This window comes from Hippocampus zosterae, chromosome 7 (assembly GCF_025434085.1).
Source record: "Hippocampus zosterae strain Florida chromosome 7, ASM2543408v3, whole genome shotgun sequence".
NCBI classification, from domain to species: domain Eukaryota; kingdom Metazoa; phylum Chordata; class Actinopteri; order Syngnathiformes; family Syngnathidae; genus Hippocampus; species Hippocampus zosterae.
In genome coordinates, this window is record NC_067457.1 from 7,818,926 (window position 1) to 7,834,555 (window position 15,630).

General features: G+C 43.6%; 1 protein-coding gene across 2 annotated transcripts in view; it reads left to right on the forward strand.

Moving 5' to 3' along the window:
- Positions 1 to 1,102: 1,102 nt before the first annotated feature.
- Positions 1,103 to 15,630, forward strand: part of rhbdf1b (rhomboid 5 homolog 1b (Drosophila)) — a 30,448-nt gene continuing 15,920 nt past the window's right edge. The window contains exon 1 of one of the 2 annotated variants that reach the window (XM_052069576.1): positions 1,103 to 1,121. The gene's annotated coding sequence lies outside the window, so the exon portion shown is untranslated. Of the gene's footprint in view, positions 1,122 to 7,014; positions 7,119 to 15,630 lie in introns of those variants that run through there. The other variant, XM_052069575.1, reaches the window with a different exon arrangement.

Here is a 15,630-nt window from a genome sequence, read left to right on the forward strand (position 1 = left end):
CAGCTTGTGATCAGAACTGTTGCGCTCCATCTTTTATCGTCATTATTCTCATTCGGAGTTTGCTTCGTGTACAATTCACCGAGGGCACGAGCAAAGAATGGGAATCTAGGTGGGCTCAGGGAAGCACTTTAAAACGGTACGATAGTTAACAGGCTGCAAAAATGCGTCGCATGCCTCAGTCTCAGGCTGTTTCTCATCAGGTCGTGCGCGTGTGCGTGTGTGTGTGCGCGTGCGCGCGCGTGTGTGAGTGTGGGCGCGCGTGCGCGTGTGTGTGTGTGTGTGCGTGCGTGCGTGTGTGTGTGTGTGTGTGTGCATGTGTGTGTGTGTGTGGGCGCGCGTTCGTGTGTTTGTGTGCGCGCTCGCCGGTAAGGGTAGATCCCGGGAGGTTAGTTGATCGAAAAGTAGATCTTCGATCCAAAAAGTTTGAGCACCCCTGCTCTAGATCTTTGGCTTCGTGATATTGGCCTTTTGGCATTTTGTTTGTTTATTCTTAGTGTTCTCTAGTACCTTGCCTTTTGCGAGCGCTTTTGCTGACGCATTGTTTCTCCTGACCCCTTGTAAATAAGGTTTTTTGTTGTTGTTGTTGTTGTTGTCATACTTTGTCTGAGCTTGAATTTGTCAAATCCAGAATCATTATTTGGTTCAGTCCAGAACCTGCCATTAATCAGTTATTCATTTGGGTGTCTTATAATCATCTGTGTAATCTGCTGTTCCAGGTAACACATTTACTGTAATCCTCCATGTATTCTGCTTTCTGTATTTCTAATTTAATTATCATAGATGCAAAGCAGCGACTTTTTTTTTGCAATACACTTAACAATTTTTATTTTTTTGGTGCTTTTCATCTTTCAGACTTTATTCAACTCTATTTTGAAAGACTATTGCATGGCTGAATATAGTATCTACTTGTAATAAGATTATTTAGAGAAATGGTTATGCAATATTTGTGGGAAATGCATTTACGTAGTAGGATGTATTTATTTATTTTTTTTCCCACTGTTTCCTTTTAGGTTGGGTGAAATGAGGACTCGCACTCCATATCAGTTGGCGGCGGTAATGCACCGTTGAGTTGTCTGCCAACCGCCATGACGAAACCAAAATAAGGCCAAAGGAGATGAAAGGTAGGCGCTGATTCAAGTTGACTTTTTGAAACGGGGACAAAATATGCACACGCTCATGTTGACTGACAACAAGAAGCAGCTAATTGAAATGAGGAGTAGCTCTCGACAGACGAAAGGGTATAGCGTATAGAGACCTTCGAGAGTGAAGGAGAGTTCGGAATTTCAATTTCTGTGTTTCCACTTTGGCAATTAACCCAAACAAAATCCCTCCAGATTTAGTTTCAGGTTTGATGTGCAAATTTGATTCAGTCGGTGCTCAAATTGTATGCGACCCAAATGAAGTTTCATCATTGGTACATGTTTTGTGATGATGTAAATAAAAGTTTTTTGGATGCATTTTGTCTTGTATTGCTTCGAAAGCCTTTTCCATAAAATTGCCTTAAGTGTTTGTCTTGCTTCTTATGAAAATGGTCCTATGTCACTCAAGCTGTCTTTGCTATTAATGCCACTGGTGGCTGCCTAAAAAAAAAAAAATCCACAATAGCAGACAGCAAAAGAAAGTGCAGTATTTTGGAGGTCTGTCCAAATTGGTGAAAGTGACAAACTTGACATTTTCACTTCTTGTCAGTGGCAGGTGTGCCAATACATACCCCTGGAATGTTTCCAAGGAATTCCAGGGCAGTCTTGTGCTAAACCTGAGCATGTAATTCACGCATATTGCGAAATCGGCTTCCTTTGACAATGAACAGCAACCGTTGTGTTGTGCATGTGGGGTGGGGGGGGGGGGTATTGGCAAGTCTTGTGTTGGCAAGATGACGGTTGTCATGTATCATCATCATCACTGCTATACGGTGTTTTAATTTCACCATGACGCTGACGATATCATCTTTGGCTTTTGAATGGAATCAAATCACGGTTTGACATTGCTTCTCATTGGAATTCCCTTGATTTGATTTTTTTTTTAATTAGGTCTCCCGTAGGAGAAACTTGTCATTAATACAATATATTGGGATTTTTCTTGCCTCCAAAACAATTTTACATAACGCAATATGAAAAGACAGAAATCATTCAAATCCTGGGCCCCGCCCGCCCCCACTTTTAACTTTTATATAAATCATTGAAATGAATTCAATTTCAATGGTATTAATCCATTTCTACCTTGGAAATATAACATTTGAATGATCAAAAATGCTTTTTGCTGTAAAATGTTCATTATCAAGGTCAACTTTTTCAAATACCGGTTGTGTGATTAAGCATCTTTTTCTTTTATTAGTGATGTCATTTTAGCCACATTGTACTGAGCGGTCAGGACAGAGAAACACGGGAAAGGGGGGGGGCGAAGTTCGGTGTGACTTTGGAGTTGTATTTTTCCTCAGAAAATATATGTGAGAAAGTGATTAGCACGTCGCCATTCCCCGTTTGAATCTCGGGTTTGGTTTTTCTGCATAGTTTACACTTCTCCAGCGACTCTGGTCTTCACACATTAAAAAAAAACAAAACATGCACGTTAGGTTCATTGATTAGTCTAAATTGTTCTTAGGTGTGAATATGCATGATGAGTGGTTTTCTCCACAGAATTCACCCTGTGACTGGCTAACAACCAATCAAGGGTTTTATGCTGTCTCTTACCCAAAGTCAGCTGGGACAAACTCCAGATCACCTTCAACCCTAATTATGCTAAGTGCTATAGAAAATGGTTCGCTGGCTCCAATCTTAATTGAAAGGGCAGTAAAAAAAAAAAATAAAATAATTTAAGGCACATCTATGTTGTATGTGTGTGTCTGAGGGGCGTGGCCTAGTGAGTAATGTCAGGAACATGTCGGGGTTCGTCTTGTGTCTGGACGTGGCTTACTGTAGTTATTTTAATGTAAAATTCCACTTGAAAATGAAGTAGGGGTGGAGGCGGGGGTTGGGGGGGGGGGAACAACACCTTAAGAGTGTCTTCATTTACTTCCTGGCAGTTACACTTGATACAATTGTTATAAGATTAAGCCCTAAATTCCCTTTAGTTCCCAAGCATCACTTGAACTTAAAATGTACGACAACTTTCCACATCAGCAGCCCAGATTCTCGTATTTGGATACCAAGTCATCAGATTATAAAGTTTTGTGTACGTTTCAGAATATATGGGTCATTATGGCATGTTTTGGCATCCACCAATTGGCGAATGAAAGGCATTCCTGTCCCGTGTTTTTGGTCTCTGTGGTCGCTGGGAGGAGGGTTGGGGGGCGGGGGGGGGGGGGCACAGCTGCCAAACACACAGACGGAGATACAATTGCACGTTGCCTTTTGAGGTAGAACAAACCGACAAAGGCTCGTGCCCACAGCAAGTGGATGAAGCCCCACAGGGCAATGTGTCCGAAGGGTGAGAATGTCAAAAGAGAGCCAGGCCACTCCCACAGCGTCGGTATCGATGCCAGGCAGTAGAGAAAAAAAAATACTTGAGTATCTTTCAACTGGAGCCATAAGGTTCCTGGTGTGAGTTCTTAGGATTCAAGCAGGTCTAGTTTTACTGGAAAGTGGAATCTCAGAAGTCTGACATAATCTGTTCTGGGATGCTTGTTGACCTTTAATTGGTTCAGATTACGAATCCATTTTTTTCCCCATGGAAACAAGAAGATAAACTTTCCATGTGGCTGTGCCTCAAAAGTTAAGATTTTGTACTCAACGTGGATTGGATCTCATCTCCTCGCAGTTATTCATGCTTTTGCCAAGTGGAACAAAATCAAACATTTATCTTACAATACAATACAATACAATACATGCTGATTTATATAGCGCTTTCACAACAGCGGCAGCTGTAACAAAGCGCTTTACAAAACAGTTAACATAAAGTAAAATAATATAACATAAAACACGGACAGTCGTGCAGTCCTAACCACTTTTCCGTCACACGCTTTGGTGTTTGAAGCGGTTTGAGATGAAAGAGGAGAGAATCAAAGCGTCCTTTAACCAGTGGATCAGAGACGTCATGCTCAAAATGTGCACACGTCGGCTACAAGCTGTGTTTCAAAGTCAACAAGAAGCTGTAGCATCCATTGATGAAAAAAGAGATTGGTTCACTTCTCCTGTCCCATGGAAATCCATTTCAATTCCAAGCGGCGACTCACGGTTCCAAATACGCATCGGCGCTCAATAAGCCATCAGTCTGATTTCCAAACCTACCACAAGGCCACGAATGAAAGACCTGCCAAGTAAAGGATTTTTGCGAACAACTTTCAACAAAAGATGTTTGAACTAAACCGGCGAATGTGTGGGTGTGTGTGTGTGTGTGAGAGAGAGTGACAAAAATCTATCCATCCATTATGGTTGTGCAGGTGTGTATCCTTCCACCCCCATGTATTATCCAAGACCTCTTTAAGTCACTGGATTGCCACCCCCTCACCCGTCCTTCACACACACACACACACACACACACACACACTGTTCTTCCATTCTTTTCTCAATGTCTGCACACTGCTAAGGGCTCTTATTTGATTAGCTGTGATTTGCTTTGTGAAGCACTGAAGCATTTGGCTCACCAGGGGAGCTATCTACTATGCGCGTGCACACACACACACACACACACACTTGACAGCCATGTACTGTAGTCGGGTGGCTTCACCCCCACTCCGAAAAACACATAAAGACAGGATTTATGCAGGTATGGATTTATGAATTCTAATCCAGCTCTCCATTCAGATAGGCCAACCCCCAATAGTGTGTGCGCAAGACTTCACGACGGGCACGCAATGATGCGCGAGCTCATCTCATCGAGCAGTTGCTTTACCAAACCACGACTCGCAACCGCACCTGCTCGGCGGTCATGACGTGACCTCACTCTCCTATCGGGGAGTCACCTCTAATTACGCCGACACCTTATCTGCCAAGTCTTGATCATTCTAACCACGCACCTTTCAATAATGAATGTGTGTGCCGAGTGCATGAAAATGAGACCCAGACACCTCCTGATTCACTTCGGCGATTGGTGACTGTTTATTTATTATGCCATACCAAGAAAAGAGGGTCATATTTGTGCTTTAAAGTAATTTCCATTCAATTTAATAATTTCAAGACTATCTGGCCCCAACAACCCAGACACAAGGCGATGATGTCCTTAAGCAGGACACAAATGCTTTAGTAGACGCATACCTTTGACATTGACTTTGTGATTTTACAGCGTCTACTACAGTGAAATGCAGAGGTCAAATTTAGTGGGTGGTTTTTAAACTTTTTTTTATTTTTATTTTTTAATGTACATGACAAAGGCGGTCCAGTGATTCCCGCATCTCTCACAGTGCAGAGGTCATAGGTTCGATCCCGGCTCCGGCCTTCCTCTGTGGACTTTGCATGTTCTCCCTGGGCCTGCGTGGGTTTTCTCCGGGTATTCCGGTTTCCTCCCACATTCCAAAAACATGAATGGCAGGTTGATGGAACACTTTTAAATTGTCCCCAGGTGTGAGTGTGGCTGGCAACCGGTTCAGGGTGTCCCCTGCCGACTGCCCAAAGTTGGCTGGGATAGGCTCCAGTACCCACTCCGCCTCGCGGCCCTTTTGTGAGGATGAAGCAGATCGAAAAATGAACGGATGGATGAAAAATAAAGATGATTCCGTTTTATTCTCGGCAAGTAGTAGCTAGCGCTCCAGTTAGACAGACGGACACCGCTTGTCAATTTTCATTCTTGTCTGCTCTTACGTCCTTGTGATCTTGTGAAACGTCGTCAGTTGCGGCCCGAGTCTTGATCCAGTTGAAAGTGCGCATAAGCTCTTGAGGTGTAGAAACGGTGAGATGGATCAATCAATAGATACTAACGAGATAGATGGTAGATGGTAAGAAAACTACCAAACCAGCTAGCTAGCCGGGCGGATAGACACGATGTGGGGAAGAACTCAAATTACAAAGAACCAACCCCGCAAGAAAATCCAAACTCCATCCTAAAATTCAAACCCGCTGCCTCTCAACTGGAAGACAAAATCTGCTCACCATAACTTCTATTCCACCTTTTTACGCTTTCATTTTTGTTCTTGTTGAAGACTCGTACCTCCTTTTGTTCATGCGTGAATTCTCATTTCTCACCCACGCCTCCTTCTGATGACAACCAGAAATTTCTCCTCGCTTGGTTTTCTTGTTCTCACCCACACTAAGCCCTACCCAGCATCCAACCTCCCCCACAAGGGGTTAATTAAAACTGATTGGGTCTACTGAGACCACACCTGCCTCTGACAGGTAAGACATCAGTTGTGTGTGTGTGTGTGTGTGTGTGTGTGTGTGTGTGTGTGTGTGTGACTCTAAGCTGTAGGTGCTTAGCACACTCCCTTGCACGAGTGCACGCTGTGCTCCGCTGCTCACAATTCAAAGCAGTCCAATTAGAACACAATGATAGCGATCAGTTTTTATGTCTGACGCTTTAATGCATATTCCCTGTTAGGGTTTTTTTTTTGGGCGTTTCACTTTGCATTTGCATGCAATTTGTGTCTGTGGATACATATGCATTACGTGGTGAGTGTGCCGTGTCCCCGCTTGTCAGAGAGCCACTTCAGGGCCTCATGCTTGATGGCTGATTAGACTCTGCCTGCTGGAACCAATCGCCGCTTCGCCTGAGCTTCATGCCTGCCTGTCTGTCTGTCAGGCCGAGAGCCAGGAGGAGGAGGAGGAGGCACATAGTGACCTTATCTTGCAATCAACTTTACCAGTTTTGCTGTATGTGATACAAAAAAACATTTTTAAAAAATCATTACACATATCTGATGGCAAAACACGTCAGAGAACAGCAAATATATGAATGAAACTCATTTTTAAAAAAAAGTTGACCCACAGCTATGCTGTGGTTGTACGGGTGTGTTTATGCACGTGATTTCTGGCAACTGAGGTGTTTGTATGTAGATGCAAGAGCTATGTTGTGTAACAGCAGCTAGCAGGGGAGAAGTGCCACACGCACACATATGCATACATTCATACACACACACCATACACACACAGCAAGCCTGGCAAGGAGTACAGTCAAATTAGCCACTGGAGAACAAAGCGATCAGATGCCTCCGCCGGGAAAATGTGAAGGGGAAAAAACGCAATAGAAGGGTAAGAAAGAAAAAGCAAACTGAGCGTATGACCTTAAACACCTCAAGACAAAACATAATTAACAATCAATGCTGTGGCGGTAGATAAGAAACAGAAAAGAATTGTATGCGATGATGCAAGTGCATTCCAGCAATCCCATATTATTGTTTGTTGTTGAGTTCGTGTGTGTGTGTACGTTTAAATGTAAGCAGGTTCGCACGCGTTTATGTTCCTTTCAGGTTTTGGTTGTGTTTTCATTGTTTCTCTGCTAGCTGATGTGTTGGTTAGTTTTCAATTTTTACTGCGGCCGTTTTAGGCGTGTCGTAACGAACAAAATATGTGAAACGAGTCAACGTGCAACCACCTTAAAAATAATGTCAAAGTAATCGGCAATGTAACAACTGTAACACATATTTGGGCTCAAAATAATATAAAGCAAAAAGACAATTTACCAAGAAAATCAGTCCTAAATTTGGGCACTTGTAAGTTACTTCATAGCAGGGGTGTCAAACTCATTTTATGCCACAGGCAACTTTACAATTACCGTTTCCCTTGATGACGTTTTATTCAACTCCTGTATTGTTTGTGATGAGCGGTTTGGTAACAAGAAAATGCGTACAATATGTCACTGATTCATTACATATGAAAATATGAAATTTTGGTACACATTTTAGCAAGTGTCATGCAAGTTGTCATCTTTGATTTTGTTTTCATGGGCCACTTAAAATGATGAGGCGGGCCACATCTGCCCCCCGGGCCTTGAGTTTGACACCTGTGCTTTTTAGCTTTGGAGCACCTAGTCAAGAAAATGTGCCATTTTTGATGTTAGCAAAATCCAAATCTACAAATAGAGCTAATGAAAATTCAAACCACGCCTTGCTTATGCTTTTGTTCATTGTTTTCGAAGTGATATTGAAATGAAGCGATTGCTCGCCGGAGCAGTAAAATGCAAATGTGAGTCCGTTTCTTGGCGAAGGTGTCAGAAATCGGTTTAGGCCCCAGCGTTTTCCCTTTCAGATTTAAGAGTCACAATAAAAGTGAAGAAGAGAAGAGCCATTTTACTATTTCACTCCCGCGGTGCCAGTTTACGCGTTCCTGGCCAATCTCTATTGAGGGCCGGCTGATGTGGGCAGACGTAGGCTTTTGCGCCGTCCTCTCCCAACATTCCTCTGTTTGTCTACACCTCCTTTAAGGACATGTAGTCTGGCCATTGTTCATTTGTGTGCCGAGCTGGTTGGCATGGCCCGGGCAAAAAAAAAAAAAAAAAGGGCCGCGCGGGCAGAATGCTAACTCACTTTGATTGTTAAGCGTTTGCATTGCATCTGCAGCTGTACGTCTGCTGTGGGCTGTCATGCCGAAGATCACACAAGTTAAGACATTAAACTGGTGGAAACGTCCAGAAAAGGCATTCTTTTTCTGCCTCTATTGTTGTCTCGCTTTTGGAAGCCAGTAATCTACATTTAACTGTTGAAAGAAGTGGACATAAAAGGAGCAATGACAAATAAACCCTCACAAGATTGACGTCATTCGGCTTTATTAGAGAATACTGGCAGAAGTTTTGTCTCCTACTGTGAGGGGTTATGTTGCGTAAATGGTGGTTCTAATTTTACTTGGTGAGAAGCTGACTGGAGATTGCGTGTGCGCATGCTGCTTAATGTTGTTGCTGAGCAAAAAAAGTAAAATAAAAAATTATACTGATCACAAGTGCACAGTGCAATTCTCAAAGGGTAGACATGATTTTAATGATGTCATCGGGAATGTGAAATGGCTTATGGGTAACATCACAGCATTTGAGTAAGCAATATCTTTCTGCAATGCGAAGGCACCTTGGGAGGAGAGGAGTTATTTTGTTACTATTGGTAGCTTTGAGTCTGATCGAATGGCCATGACGCACGTGCTTGTGGGCAGCGGGGTGTTCCTCAAAGGTCAATCCTTTGACCCCTTTTGTTCCATCTGTACATTATATGTTACCCTTGGGTCAAATGCTTCAGAATGGCAATGTTGACTATCGTGGCTATGTCGATGATCCGCAGCTCTTTCTCGAAAAAAAACAGCAGTTCCATTAAAGTGTCATGCCACCGTCTTTCAAGCAAATAAACGAGATGTACCGTACAAGTATATATATTTCGTAAAATGATGAATGTGCGTGAAGTTCCACTCTCGCTGACCTGATTTGTCAGTTTGATGTTGGTGCTCTAAGTGCACAATATTTTTTTTGGGGGGGGGGGGGGGGGGCGATTCACAACATTTCATGTTTACCATTTCCTGTCAGCAAACAAAGGAAGAACCTGCGAGTTCCAATTCCTCAGCTCCACCCCTTCTGTACTTCCCTGTGATTAGGATCAGAGCTCATGGGTGGAGGGTGAGGGGCGTGAAATCATTTGTGGTTGTAATTATGGGCTCCCCTCTCCAAAGTAATCATGAGCTATTAAACACCATCGCTCGGCTCAGCCCCCCAACAATGCCAGTTAACATCTCTGCTCCTCCGGGAGGCTGTGAAGAAGAGGCCAACTACCCACAAACTACAATTGGCACTCAGGTGTGTGCACGCTGCATGACAATAGCGTGTGCACAGCCAGCGAGCACAAAAAAACAGTTCAGCACATCGGTGTACCCTCTGCTCGAATAATACGTACGTGCATGTGTGGAGGTTTCACGTGCTTTCTTCTTTTTTGATGTAAAGACGAAATTCAATAGCTCCAACACTGAGACAAAGGGGTTTCGGCCGTCCACTTATCTTGCAGTCGTACCACCTTAAAATTAGTTTCACTCACTCTGCTACGAGACCAGACATTCTGCGTTAAATGTTTTACCAAGTCAGAGTGCAAGGATTTCAGTGCCCTTTGTCGACATGTAGTCTTCCGATGGTTTGGGGGTTGCGTTTCAGTTTTAAATCTGGCCTTTCGGTGCATGTTCATACAGTCATTGGGCAGTCTTCATGTCAATCATTCGTACTGTACACAGCAGTAAATAGTCTTCCACGGTCTTGTGTTTCTCCCACTCGCGCTAAAATACTCAGTCATTATTTTCGGGCCAAATGTGGAAGAGATTGAATTCAGATAATTTGGGAAAATCGGAAATACGTTATCGTGGATTGAATGAGTCACAATGTATGGAAGTTGCCATTCCAATCTCATCGACTTCATAAGGCCAAGTCATCTTACCCAAGTGTGTGAAAATAACAGGTAGAGGAATTTAACACCTCTAAGAATGGAGAAATGCTAATGAAATGCTCTTTTGATCAGCGACGCGTGCCGGCGAGGCAACTTTTAAAACCTGCAAGAATGACCGTCGCACTGAGGTAGCAGGAAGTAAGCAAACAGACAAGGATGTGGAAAAGGCGGTTGAGCAAGAGGGAAGAACGAGGAGTATTCCTTGTCTTTCTTCCCTCCTCTGCTCTGTCTTTTCCCTCCCTTTTTGCCCATTCACTGATGTGTGTGTGTGTTGGTGTGGGTGTACACACTCTCTTCGACACACTTGAATCTTTTACTGATTACCTCACACACGTCACGTCTTTCTGAAGGGCTTTTAACAGTGGAGGATTATCAGGCGGACAGAAGCTTTTTTAACCCTTTGTTTGTCCTCCCCCCCACTCTAGACAGACACAACAATTGCTTTGTGTGTCCATAAACGGACACAAATAGCTATTTTGCTCACGGTAAATAGATACAGATCAAATGCAGCTTCGATGGTTGTGGTTTTGCTAATGTCTCCGTTGTTTGGAGTTGCTTTACAAATAATCCAGCTATCTATTTTCAACACCTCGGGAGTTGCTGGAGACCATCTCAGCTGACTTCGGCTTTTTTTTTGTTTTTAACTCATTCACTCCCAAAGACGTTTTTAAACGTCTTTTCAGACTTGGTCTAGACTTGGCTGGTACTGAATGATTTAAGCATCCTACTAGCTGGAAGTCGCTTTGATTGGCGCTGAATGGCATTGGCCGTGTTCATGCTCACAATCTGGAAAATGTACATGTCGGTTTAAGCGCAGTTATGAAAATACCAACCCGGGGTCTAACACGCCTCTGCGCAGATTTTAGCCCTGTCCGCTTCCCTTGAATGTGAAGAGTCAAAAATTGATTACATTGCGATTTTAATTATCCCCCACTAGAGGCAACCTTGGCTTTTTGACGACATGAAACCTTAGCTGCCATCTTGAAGGTAAGGTAACAAAGAAATGGAGCGTGCGATGATGCGTTTTGGTGTTTGTTGTCGTGATGTTGACTGCATCATTAAGCATTTATATAACGCTCCAGCTTGTCATTTTAACGAAGATGCACAACGAATGAGATTCACTTATGCAGTTTAAATCGGTGACGTTAGAATTCACTGTGCCCCCCACACCCCCACAACAGTTAATCGCAAGGCTTTTGCATTGGAATCATTTACCAAATTAATGCTGCACGTAGCAATGAGCCTTCAGCTAAGGGTCAATGCAGGTATTTTCCCGAAAGTGTCCATTTTAGGTATGTCATGATAATAATACGATGAGCTGCAATTAAAAAAAAAAAAGTGAATTGAGGTCCCTCATCCTGGTGCTTGTTCACATACGCGCCATCTCTGAGGTGGTCGGGTGCTGCCCTCTATATCCCCGCCTTGTGTTTTCCTCAGTTTTACGTGTGTGTGTGTGTCCTGCCCATCCTCTTCCATTCAAGCCTCGGTTTACCATAACAATAGCTGCCTGCCGAGAAACTCGCCCACATATAGCTCCGACCACCGCAGACCACTGCCACGGGCCCATTCACTACTGCGACCCACCCCGTCTAATAAAAGACCTGGCAGGCCGGCTCGGCATCGTACTTGTTGTGTCTGTGTCGGTTGCGCTACTTACCGAGGACGTAGAACTGTTGGGTTTATATACTGGGGGTCAACAAGGAGCGGTTTTATGCACCCATTATGTTTGAGTTTCAATCTGGGAGGACAGGAAAACGGTTTAGGACTAATTGTTTTGAGTGTGATTTGAAAGGAGGGGTAAAGGAAATGATGAATGACCATTTTATTTGAAGATCACACCTGATAGAACGCATGCACTGTTCGGCGTGTTGCTTTCGTCGCGTTTGCCCTCCACGTTTAGAACTCGACAGATGCATGATTTCTACCCCCGCTATTCGAGTCTGTATTTCTGCGAGAACGCGAACAAGCGCCGTCACTTTGAACACGAAGGCCGCTCAAATCGTTGACGCGTCACAATGTATCAGTTTGACGGTCAGAATTGAATAGCGGTAACGCCCAGGGAATGACTTATGTATTGATGTGAGTACATTGATTGGATGCTTCGAACTTAAAAATGATCTTTTCTATTCCTCCACACTTTTGAAAGGTCAAGAATGATGATATAATTTTGGAATAATATTTCGAGCCAAAACCATCCCTCATCAACAATCTGGGTCTAATGTATGAAATCACTATGAGGAAATGAAGGCTGACTAACGCAAGTTCTCCAAATAAAACTTGCTTGCTTCAATCGGTTTCTTTTACAGAGTGAAAGGTCAGTGTAAAATTTTGCGGGTGATCAATATCGCAGAAAGTTGCGGCTATCCCCTACTTGACCCAAATATTTTCATAATTTAGTTCCTCCGTGCAGGTAAATTTGGTGCACTTTACAAAGACAATACTCCAAAATGAAAACCAGTCCAGGATGGAGTCTGCCGAAATCTTCTCGGATAGGCTCCAGCTCAACAACTGACCCTGACCAAGATAAGCGGCCGGATGAAACTGAGACGAATGGCAATCAGGTTCTGAATTTGTACCCTCCTACAGATAATTGCCACCCCCACCCCCAAAAAGGCGACAAACACTACAACAAAATGTCACCCTCTTTCCCCTGGTTAATGACTGGAGATCAAACAAGTTAGCGGGGCCGATTGCAGCCTCTTTGGCATTAACCGCACATGATTGGCCTCGTCTCAAGAGCAGCTTTCTCCTAAAATCAGTCATTTTTGTTGTGGGGTATTCACAAGGTTTTGGTTTGATTGGAGAGGAGTGTGTACTTGTGTGTGTGTGTGTGTGTGTGTGTGGGTGTGTGTGCATGCCTTAGACCTTGGGAGGGCATGATCGTATACAAGTCCAAACTTGCCCCGGCGATGCCACAAAAGCCTGTCAGTAAATGAAAGATGACGGCGGCACGAAGGAGGATGTTCGCAGCCGATTCCTACAAGGGCAAACATACGCCCAAAGGGTCACACAAATGCCGTGATACGCGATCCAGCCCCAATTATTGGCTTTTTTTTGTGTTTTTTTAATGATGATTATCATTTGTCAGTCCATTAAACAGAGACGTGACGGAACAAAGAGCGAGGAGCTTATCTAGAGGAAGAGTAGCATCCAACTATTATTGACGCAGGTGACCAATGGTCAAAGGCGAGTTGAAGATAAACCCGCCGACAAGATTCAGCTTGGCGCTGATTCCGCGTGTGTGTTCCTCCTGCGTCTTATTAGATCGACAAGTTGAGTGTTTGCGGCTATCTGCTGATATGCAACCGAATTTTTTTTTTTGCCTTAATCCCTTTTAACCATATTGACAAACTGTCGCATGAGTGGTCATCTATTGGTGGCGTTGGGGTCGCATGTGGAATTTTCCGCTGGTTTCGCCCAGTTACACACAATATTGTGTCGTGTTTCTTTCGGACATTTTCTAGATGCTATCGTCAATAGAGGCTAACGCCACAGACAGCGTACATAATGTCCGTTTCACCCTCGGAAAGTCTGCCATGTGTACTTAAAGGGTCAACGCTTTCGGCGTCTTTTCAACCAGCTGGTAATCCGGCAGCAAAACTAAAGCGGTGACCTTTTGTCGGTGTGTCCTCAACTTTGTGTCACACAAGCTCGGGCAAGTCCGGGCTAGCGTTGTACAATGATTAGCCCTCCTTGTTTTATGCTGGACAACAATGGAAAGCTTCCTTGGCATCCCTGTTGACCCAACGTTGACCAGCTGGAACGTAGCGAAACCTAACGGTGTAATCAAAGTTTTCATTTCAAGACAATGGGACAATGCAAGGTGTGAGAGAGATGGGCAAGAACTCCTTGTGTGGTGTCTTATTTTTTTTTTAATACATAATACAAACTACTCATCTTTTTGGCTGAAAGTGGAAGCTTCATTTGATACGTCTAATTGCTGCTATAGTGGTACCGCTCCTGATAATAATAGAGAAACTAAACGATGGTGAAAATGACTTTCTGCTTTGCGGCTCACTCAATTTCTTACCCCCCCCCCCCCCTCCCCCCTTTATGTTCCCTCTTACCTAGAGATCATCATTGGAACATATTGTACTTGTGCATTAGTAAAAATGCATTTAATAGCGGTGAAAAAATAATTTGCACGATATTTCGAGGCAAGAATCCAAAGCGCGGCATCGCAATTTGACCTCTGATACCGTGACAACGTACGTAAGGATTGCGTCACTTCGACAGTCATACCGTTTGTCTTGAAGCTAAAACGGTTGAAAATCACACCTTGTTAAATGTTAAATAATAAATAATAATTTAACACTTGTTTAATCACATCTGTAAAATGTTGAACTCATTTAGTACCAGCCAAGTTTGAAAAGACGTTTAAAAACGTCTTTGGGAGTAAATGAGTTAAATGGCGTTTATGTGGATTAAAAAAAAAAAAAATTAACGATGCATTCATTGATTACGTAAGTCTGACAAATGTGGATATGGAAATTCTGGTCCCAATTTGTTTTTTTTTGTTCCCCTGAAGTACTTTCTATGCTTTTCTGCCTTTCTAACAGTGGGATTTTTGATTCGTTCCTTTTCTATGTGGCACATTTGTGAGACCAGAATGTCATTTGACTTAGAGAGTGTTGCAACTAATACAGAGAGCGGAGAAAAGAGACATACAGATGTACAGTAGAAGCGTTTGGGAACTGCGAAGGGGAATTCGGGGAGAGACTGATCGCTAATGAGGTCGATGTGTGTCTGTGATTGGATGCGTGTGTGGAGGAGGAGGAGAAAAGTGTGTAAAGTGAGTAAGTGGAGGCGGAGAAGGTCTTGATGATGGCTGCGGGACACATGGCATACGTTATAGGACACATCCTCTTGGCATGACAGGGAAAAGTGTGTGGGTGTGTGTGTGTGTGTTAGTAACATTTACCATGACGCCACATAGATTTTCATACAGACTTGGACCTGCAGTGTGTTTCCCTATGCATGTTATGAAGCAGGTAGAACTTCTGTTATTTTATTTATTTTTTCCATTCCTGGTGGTGTCCAGGACCATGTGGTAGCCGGGCATAGGTGGGATGTTCCGACAGGTGCATAGCAGGGCTGTTTTGCCCCTCCTCCACCCTCTCTCTCTTTCTCTCTCTCTCTCACTCACACACACACACACACACACACACACACTAGAATCAGTACCCGGGCCATCAGGTGAAGGAGGCCAATGAAAAGGGGGAGGTGTGTGTGTATGTGTGTGTGTAGACTAGCTACAATCATGACAGAGGGTCTGTCAGAGGCCACCTGTTGGCCAGCTGACAGGGTCCCATTTCAGGGTCAACTTTCAATTTTCTGTTTCTCTTGCATGAATTCTCATA